At 35.6% G+C, this 9,993-nt stretch overlaps 1 protein-coding gene across 2 annotated transcripts in view; it reads left to right on the top strand.

Moving 5' to 3' along the window:
• Positions 1-7,818: 7,818 nt before the first annotated feature.
• Positions 7,819-9,993, top strand: part of LOC131683420 (uncharacterized) — a 56,823-nt gene continuing 54,648 nt past the window's right edge. The window contains exon 1 of one of the 2 annotated variants that reach the window (XM_058965395.1): positions 7,819-8,019. The gene's annotated coding sequence lies outside the window, so the exon portion shown is untranslated. Of the gene's footprint in view, positions 8,127-9,993 lie in introns of both variants that reach the window. The other variant, XM_058965394.1, reaches the window with a different exon arrangement.

Here is a 9,993-nt window from a genome sequence, read left to right as displayed (position 1 = left end):
AAGCCGCGATATTCTCTACATGTCCCTTATATACACGTTCCTCAAAACCATCAATATCCAAATTTAAATGCCTCTATCTTTTCTCTTATCATTCCCAGAAGTGCCCTCTTCCGTCTACCGTACCCCAACGATGGTTTGATACGACTCCAAGACGAGACAAAACATCTGTCGAATGAACCAACAACACGAGATCTACAGTACAACATCACACGCGCAGCGCGGTGTGTTTCCGATCCGTATCTGAGCCGTACTACGAAATCGTCTGGAGGAACCCCTGCCGGCTCGAGGAAAACCGCCCGGCGTCCCAATACTTGATGCATCCGTTCGAATCTGTAATCCTGGCCGTTGATTCCTGATGTCGGAAACTGAAAGTTTATATCTCCCCCCGTTCAGCCTTGTTCACCCTTCCTTCCATGTCTCTGATACACAGATGTATGACTTCACCGCTTCTCCCCTTGAATATCTTCCCAAAACTTATGTGCCCCCCTATCTTCTAGTGTTAGTTGATCAATCCGTTCGAATCTGTAATCCTGGCCGTTAATTCCTGATGCCGGAAACTGAAAGTTTATATCTCACCCCCCCCCCCCCCCCCCTTCGGTCTTGTCCGCTCTCCCTCCCATGTCTCTGATACACAGATGTATGACTTCACCCCTTGAATATATTCCCAAAACTTATGTGCTTAGTTTTAGTTGATCAATATTTAATCTCGTTAAGAAATGTTGGGCAACAGTACCACTACTTTAAAATAGCCCTAATTAATTCCCCTTAATCTTGAACCACTCTCTCTAGTTATTTCTAGTTAATAAGCTTGTAAAATGTTCCGCTTAGTTAATAATTAATTTCTCCTACAATCTCCCTTCTAAAAATCATAAAGTGAATTACTATACAAAGAACACACAAAATGACCCGTCCCCCAAATCTTACGAATATTATATTATACCCTCTTTTATATGTATAAGTTAGCTGTAAAGTTTTTTTTTAGTTTCATTATATAAAACAAAATAATATTGAAATGTGTATCCCCCTAGTTTTAAGAAATTCAAAATGTAAAACAATGAAAAAATGGCACCTTTAAGCTAACGCATACGTGCCTTATCAAATAAACAAATTGAAAAAAAAAAATAAATAAATGATGTGATTCAATAACACATATTTTTGGTATGAATATGCTTCATTTTTCTGCGTGTATGTATCGCATAACAATGTATCTTCTTAATTAATGGATTTGCCAATTTCATATCGCATTCCCTAATTCTCACCCTATCATATTAAATAATGCATTGGGTAGTTATAGCAGGCGCAGCTCACGGGTTCAAATTGGCAGAGTAATATAATTAGGATAAAAGACCGTTTGATCTTGAAACGGGTGTTCATGTAAATTGTGTATGCATATTTGGTTGGAGAGGACCGTCAAAAAGGGGCGGGTTACCAGCCCGAGGCCTGGTTCCATAATGTCATCTGTACATTAAACAGGATGGATTGAGCTTGATAAAAAATGGATACTTATGCGAGAGAACAAGTCAATGAATTAAGTTTGTTTCGTTCGTATCATTAAATACATGAACATGTACACTTTATGAGAAATTTCCAATCCATAAAACATTTATCTCTGAAATCAGGTTAAAAAGAAGTGTGAGCAATGTTTAGTATTCAAACGGAATATCGGGACTAAACGTTGGACTGTAAATTCCGTTTTAATGATATTCAACGTAATCACGTAATTTAATTTTGAGGATATCTAAGAAACGCAGCAAAGAGATATAAATATCAATTCTATTCCCGGAAAATATTTGCTTGTTCTGAAAAAAAACATGGTATTTCATTGGACAAGAGGTAGTGGCATTCGATTCGATTACGATCACACATATCTGTTATATTCGGTGCCCTTTCAAGTGAAAATTTTTAGCCTTTGCAAGGAATCTTGCCTACAGTTTTTAGAGGCAGTAGCAGATGTCCCCACAAGAGGATCGTCTCCCTGAGTCAAGAGAGCATAACATTTTGCTATGATGAGTCGTGTAGCTCTCTTCAGTATTTCTGCAAAAGAGTGCTTAGTGCGTCTTTTAAGGGGTCTCATACTCATAATTCTCTGCGCATGGGTCTTAGTGTTACAATGGCTTGTTTGCTTGTATTTAGTGAAACGCATGACGCGCGGTACGAACACGCAGACGAACCTTATCGAAGAACATGTGATTAGGCAAAGAAAACGCACTGAAAGCCACCCGATATGAGTTTGAAGTAACATACAATTTTGTCCCATTCTTTCAAAATCTTCACTCACTGAATAAAAGGGTCAGTGATACAGCCAACCTCGTTCCCTCCACGTATGACCATCGGTTTCGATAACTACACCGTCAATCGCAACTATGTGAACGGATATGTAGATGCAGTAGTCCTTCATAAAAGACTTGTCATTTACAATAAGACAGGAGAACACAATTCTGAGCCTATCTGAGGAACATTCAGAGATATCCGTAACGCATGAATATTTCTTCCGAAGTTCTCAAAATACTTATCTTTGTCTGAAAGAAGATCGGATATGGTCAGACCGAGTTCAATGCGTATGATTTTGAACGGGAATCGAAGTCGTCGAAGACGAATCTTATATGCGGGCCGAGAGCCTGACGCAAAGTGTGAAACTTGAAGAATACGAATGATGAGACAGATCCGCACGTGTAGTCTCACAAAAAAATTCTCCGCCCGTCGCCTTTAAACATTTAGCGTCAATTGAGTTCACAAAATCTCCTGAAACAGTGTTCTCTTGGTGCTTCATATTGATGGCATTGATTTTCGCGTCGCTTTCGAACAATTTCCTCAAAATTAGTTTTCATGTTTTTTTTATAAAACCCATACATACCTCAAAATTGATTAAAAATTGGCTAAAATGTCTTCGTCTGATGTGTTAATTCTGCTTAATCTTCCATCGGTGTAGTTCGCCCTCTGTACACATTGGGTGAATCCTGGAGATCTGCATGGGACGTCATTCCCAACGATGTTGCTGTTGTCCCGTTGGAATAGCTAGCACAAAACCCATAGTGAATATTTTTTGTGCCATGTATCTTGTCGCCTCGTGTGCGTACAGTTTTAACCTGAGATCTTTCTTCGGGGGAATTGTAATAAACATTACTATTCGGTTGGATTGTCCTACAGACAATATAGCTACACAGCTGTGCCATCCTTTAGCAACCGCTGACAGAACTTGGCGGCGGCGCATAGAAGAAGAAGAAGATGAAGAATGTCTTACATATACTTAACATCACAATTGCCGCATCATATTCCGATATGCCGCAACTTTAACAATTTTCTGCCTAGGACGTCAGTCTTCGATGAGCGTTGAAATCTTGATTTGCTGCATAAAATAAGTGAAAAGAAGTCACGAATAGTCAGGATAAGTGTACTTGACACACTAAATTATTGTTCGAAAATCGAACTGAAAAAGAAAGCCTGAGTAAACTGCAAAGATGCGCAAAACTGAGACTCCGTCAAAGGGCGCTAGAGAACCACGCTACGGCTCTGGGTAATGCAAACAAACGAATTCTTGATTCTTCATAATCCTTTCCATATATTTTCCGCATTGTGTAACTCAATTAATGTGATACTTGAAGCATCCCGTATTGCAGCATTGTCGACCATGTTAGCTTTATATTTTGTTACCCGTTAAATTAATATTACAATATGTCTTATTTTAGAAAACGTAGAAGGAAACTAGATATGCTGAAATAAATCAAATCTGTGATGTGAGGCTTCATCATTTCCATCAAATGTAATTTTTGGAGAGTTGGTCCCTGAATGCTCTTGAAACTACTCTAACTTTATTTAGATAGTTCCATTTGCACATAGCTTTAAAATCAAAAGCAATTAATCTTACTGCAAATATGTGCAGATCGAGATATTATCTGCAGAAATTTTTGTGAAGAACAAACATCTTTTTTTTAAATATCAATGTTTGTCCGGGATTCCTGAATTCCTGGTAGAAATAAGAATAAATTCCTAGGATTCGGGTGTCTCGAGGAAAGCAAAAATCTCGGGAAATGAATTTCCGAGTTGGAGCCTCTGGTGAGGTTTGGAAAGTTAATCAATGAGAATGGGAGCTTTGCGCTCTTTCGTCATCACGCCCGTATGTATGTCTCGTGCGGAAACCGAAGCGACTCACCAGGCTTCTTCATTAGTTCAGTAGTTCATGATGATAGGCAGCGATACCAGATTTAGGGGAATTATGGTTAAAACCGACACCTTAAGATTAACAATTTTTCTAAGTTGCCACAAAACCAATAAAATTATAGTTTGTATGCAGAATTCTTCTTCAGAAAATTCTTAACAAGACTTAATTTTTTCAGCGCTTCAAAAAATTAATTTCATTAAAAATAATTGGTTGTAAAACTTGGAAAACAAAGTGACTTTTTGTAGGCACTGCGGGTAAAACCGACACCCCATAGGGGTAAGATCGACACCCCCTTTAATTTATTTTCTCTCCACTTTATTAAATTTTTTTATCTTTATTAAAAATGAGATATATGCGTGATTAATAAAGTGTGAGTATGTATGATGCAAATATATGCTTTTTATTGCTTCATCGTATAGTGAGGGGAAGAAAGTTCGAAAGCGTAGTACTATAAATAAGAGTATTTTATGCTATAGGATTATTTATTGATATGAGTATTTCCAAATAATCCTTGCGCACATCATTGCAACCACCAGTGTCATTTTATTTCGTAAAAGAAGATTTGCAAGCGTTCTACGTTCTGCTAATTGGATTCATTCACTTATAAGTGACACACACACTTCTTAGTAAAACTATCTGTTTTAGATTTGATTTTCCGGACTCTGATCATCAACGATCTATTGGGGTATACATAAGATCATTGTCTCATTGTGATAAAGTTCGTCTATGACAAACCAAGAGAACACTAGAAATTCGGTTTGAGGAGCTTTTTGCAGAAATAGCAAAAGCTTTGATAGAATCAGATAAGCAAAAATTCCAATTTTTGATTTTTAAAGGGACTTACAAAAAATAAACACAATAAAAGTATTTCTGTGTATTTCTGCTAATACTATAGTGTTCTAATAGGCTAATTGAAGTGTCACAAAGATCCCCAGTATTTTGAAATGAATCGCAAGTATACACAACCATCTTAACAGCGTGTCGGTTTTACCCTAACCACAGGGTGTCGGATTTACCCCAACAGCGCACATTTTTTTATAAAAGCAATTAAAAATATTGAATTTCTCAAACTCGTCTTCAATACACCTAGTTGATCATAGGACAGACCGATAATAATAGGTACTGAAAAATGTGGTGATTTGAAAAGCTTTTGTTCGGTTAAAACCTTAAAATCTACCAACGAAATTTAACATCCAGACGAGTATGAACGCTGCTGTCGTATGTTTTGTTTATTTTTATGACATTCGTCATACTAACGTAAATCCAATTTTTCTTCAAATGCTCTAAACAAACGTACTAATAATAATGTATCATTATGAAATAAATAAAAATTTGATTTCTAGGAAATGTTGTGGGGTGTTGGTTTTACCCACAGTGTCAGTTTTTCCCACAATTCCCCTACAGACATGTCTGTATTTTACAAACCTTTGATAGTCTCCTACATACTATTTTCAAAGCAATAGTCTAATGTAACTAGGATTTACGCAACCATCTACAGACTTTTACACACATTTTATTTATTCTTCTAGATACGTACTTTTTCGTAGATCGCTTATTAAACCAGAATAGTCTACAGAATCATTTGAATTTGAAATGATTTTTACTCTAAACTTATAAAATACTGATTTGTTATTCTTTTTGAGTATATTGTTCGGTTTTTGGGTACAAAAGCTACAAAAAATCGAAATTTAACTTTACGTTACTTACTGAAGCTTCGTAAAGTGTTTATTTTTTATAAAACAAATAAATCTCAGATTTAAGCAAGAGTAATAAATTACAAGCGAGTTTTTATTTTCCTTTGGAGTGGGATGTGCCAAATTTATTTTTAAGAGTTTGCTTATTTTAAATACAATTTTATATGAATCTAGTTGACAATCATTTCAAGCTAAAATTCGCAATATTTTTATTGTTCAATAGTCCAACGTGTTAAAATAGATGAAACTTTTTGTACATTGATAAAGCACTGAATTAAACAATTTTAGCAGTTTTAAAGGTTTTCAGAATCTTTTATTCTAGTTGGACACAATTAAACGAATTTTGCTTACTCGAATTTTACAGTATATTGAAATACTTTGTATAATACCAATTAACATCTATTTAACAATGAGTATCTTTCCAGAATTAGTTTGAACAAACATTTGAATGAAAAACATTGACATCAATAACTTAATGTGGGTGAACATGCAGGTTATCAAAGTCACCCCGGAATACGAAAACGAACTTCAATTTGAAATCATTTTTGAAAAATAGCTGGAAGAGGAGAATTTTAGGTAAAACCATCCAATCTTGTTCTCCATACATCAGTACATGGTTTAAAAATATTAAACTTAAAAAAATGTGTTGCGTCTAAAAATACGTAATGATTACTTCAAAAAGTGATCAATGTCACCCCGGTTTACGGTATCACCAAAACTGTGGCATCCCTGATGATAGGCGCCAGCCGGGCCCGTGCTCGGATAGGGGGGGGGGGGGGGGTTCTTATAAAAGATAGGTATAGCCCTCTAACTTTAAATATTTTTACGAGGCCTGGAAGAAAGAATCTTGTGTTTCAATCAACTCAGCTCCACAAATGGGGTAAATGTCTATTATCGATAAGGAATCTTCAACAGACACCTCTGCCTACTGGCTCGTGGTGGTGTCGGTTAAGTACTTCTTTTGTAGGGATTGCGTTATTGCTCTTTTTATTTTGTGTTAACCATTCACGTTCTTTCCTTTGCTGCTTGATTAGGTCATATAATTATTTAATATATAAGAGGAAATTGGAAATATAGTTGGGCAACAATCAAGAAGAATGTTGTCCTAATTTCATCTTATATTGCGCTATAATTAATTAAATGGCCTAGTCTATTATTTCCGACATAAATCGAGAAAATCATGAATTGCAACAAATAACTAATTTGTAAGTTAGTCTTCGTTAGTAAGTTCGTTTAGCTTCTTGCTCTGCTTGACAATTAGGTTTAAATGGATCCTTTAGCAACAATCACTTAATTTCGAAGGTAAATCATACCTTAATAGTAAATAAACAAATCATGTATACAACAGGGACGAAAAGTCACCACTTGTGGCTGAAATCCAATATGTTGAATTCGATTTGTTTACTTTTAGTATGGGCTATTGCACGATTTTCCTTAATTGATTGACATTGAAATATTGAACACGACATTCTCAAATGCTACATTAACCAACGAAACTATTCTCACCCACACGAGAAGACACCCAAATCATTCATAAACATCAATAATGCCAATCCTGACAAGTTTAAACCCATTCGCTCAATGTTCAACATGTAGGAGGTGTCAGTACACTGCCCGAAGGCACCATTTCTCGCAAAATCCATTTGTTGAATATAACCTTTCGCTGCCTCCCGAGTCGGGAGTCCCGATATCGCAAAGAATGCCGAACTGTTTCGAATAAACGAAATCAGTGTAGCAAATAATACCTACCTCTCTCGAATTAAGTTGAGAGCACCGGGAAATCCGTCTATTTCAGTCCGGCCTAGGTTCTGCAATGACACAAGCGCTACATAAACATGTGAAACATACCATCGTTCGTGGCGATATGCATGTCTGTGGGTGTTGTTGGTAGGGGAAGGTTTCCAGCACGCAAGTCCTGAAAAAAGCCTCTGGTTTATCGACCTTTCTGAAACGAGTCCATTCTGATTTTACGCAGTCAACGTAAGGATAATAATAAAGGATAATAATAGTATGCCTAAACAGCTTGTTTACCATTGTACTATATCGTGAAACACCTTTTACAAAGTTTATAGTACAAGTAGATCATTTGACTTTTTTCTATAGTAAACACAGTTTAAATATGCATCAGATGTACAAAAAAGTGAATGTGTTCGTAGTTCTTCGCAAGTAAGCCAAACTATCATACCATGAGTTCTTGTGCTAGGAGAACTGGTTTTAGCTTTAACTAGTTTATTAGCAGTCGAATAAAAACATTTTAATCGTAACTACGCTGCGTAAGTACAATGATAAACTGTGAACGGTTTCAATTAACGTTATTATAGCTTATGGTATTCTAGATATTTCAAGAATCACTAGTCTTAAGTCTTTTAAGTGTACAGTTTTCCAATTATCAATTATCAAATATCAAAAATCTCTTAAAATACTTTAACGTATCAAAATATCTAAGATCCATTGTGTCGGTTAAAAAACTTCGATAGAGTTATTTATGCCAATCCATCCAACTGGCACAACATGACGAATTATAATCCCGATTAGTGTTTCAGAATATCCTCACGCTTACCATATCGTACCTGAGTAAAGCCATGTCAAGTGATCCTCGAATTTTTCGCAAAATCATCGATCTTCATGAGGTATATTTTATTGTATAGGGATTACGGTGATTAGCTTTTGGTATAAATATTTCGTTACAACTCCTTTTTTTCTTCGAGATATTAACCCTTAAACTTTATTGCGTGATAAAATTGAAAATTTTATATCTCAAAAACTACTGAAGATAATTCAATGAATTTTTGCACACCTATTGAATGATATTTGCACTATCTTATAAAAATGTTTTTACTTTATAATTTTGTAAATAACGGTACTTTGCATCTATTTAAAATTTTCAATTGTATTTTTTCTTGTGTTCTTCACGCTAAAAATGTTCAAAATGTATGTCAAATTATGCGGCAATCTTTCACCTTCAATAATCTGTATTGATAATTTTTCATTTTTATTCCTATCGAGAGTTATAGAGGATTTTGTAACAGTGCGTTCTTTAAACACACTGCCCACTTTGATGCAACCCGCGAGAACGTACATATTGGCAACGCCGCACGTCGCAACGTCCTAATGCGCATCGCTTTGAAGGAGCGTATCTCATGTTCAAAATTGGCATCTCTGAGATTAAAGCAAAAAGACAAGCTTTTCTTTATGGATAATTAAAAGTGATGTTTTCTGAGTAATTTGCATGCTCTTTAGCGTTATTATATTGTTCAGGAGTTATTTAATTTTCTGTCACTCAATACCTCGGACAAGCGCACTCGGAAGTTGCGAGCCGATGAGCAAAGTTGAGCAGTGGGCCAACTTTTTTAACATGCGTTGACATATTTTTGGCAAATTGATATACTTCACCACGTTTTATTTTCAGTTGGTTCTGTCTGAGAGGTAGCACGGTATATTGCAAATCTTTTCTTAAATCCACATAGCGACTTTTCAGCAATGCGCCATCGGGTCGTGCGTTAAATTACGCGCTCATTTAATTTGCATCAGTTCTAGTAAAAAAACTTTTTGACGTTTGTTTTTGTTTCGATCGCACTTGGGTGTTTTTTCTATATAGAGACAACTCGACGAAATGCTATATTATCTCAAGATAGACAATATTTGCTAAAAAAATCGATTGTTTTATGTTATAAATATGGGTCGATCGCACGAATGATGCATTCCGTTAAAACAATTTTAAATATGTTCGTCGTATCTTGTTTTTGTGGCGTCCATGTGGAGTGATAAATTTAAAAATTATATTGGTCAACACATGTGTAGCATATGTCGTAATAAGCGCAAAAAATATAAATTTTCGTTAAATTTTCAATTTTACATCCCATGTTTATAGTAATGGGTTCCTCTATTCGCGATCTAAAGCTGGATGTAACCGCAAGATGGCATGAAAGTGCAATGATGATGTTTTTACTTTCAACTGTCAAAACACATTGAAAATGAAATTTTGAAATTCATAAACTAAATCAAAATTATAATCAAATGTGATTTCATCTAATGAAAAGAAAAATTGATGAAGAAAATATGTTTCCTACGTTTGAAAAATATCTTGATGGTAAATTTCTTGCTACACCACTAAGAATTCGTTCTTCCGGTTTCAGTTTA

This window comes from Topomyia yanbarensis, chromosome 2, assembly GCF_030247195.1.
Source record: "Topomyia yanbarensis strain Yona2022 chromosome 2, ASM3024719v1, whole genome shotgun sequence".
NCBI lineage: Eukaryota > Metazoa > Arthropoda > Insecta > Diptera > Culicidae > Topomyia > Topomyia yanbarensis.
The sequence above is the reverse complement of the archived record's forward strand: the minus strand, read 5'-3'. Positions and strand labels throughout refer to the sequence as shown.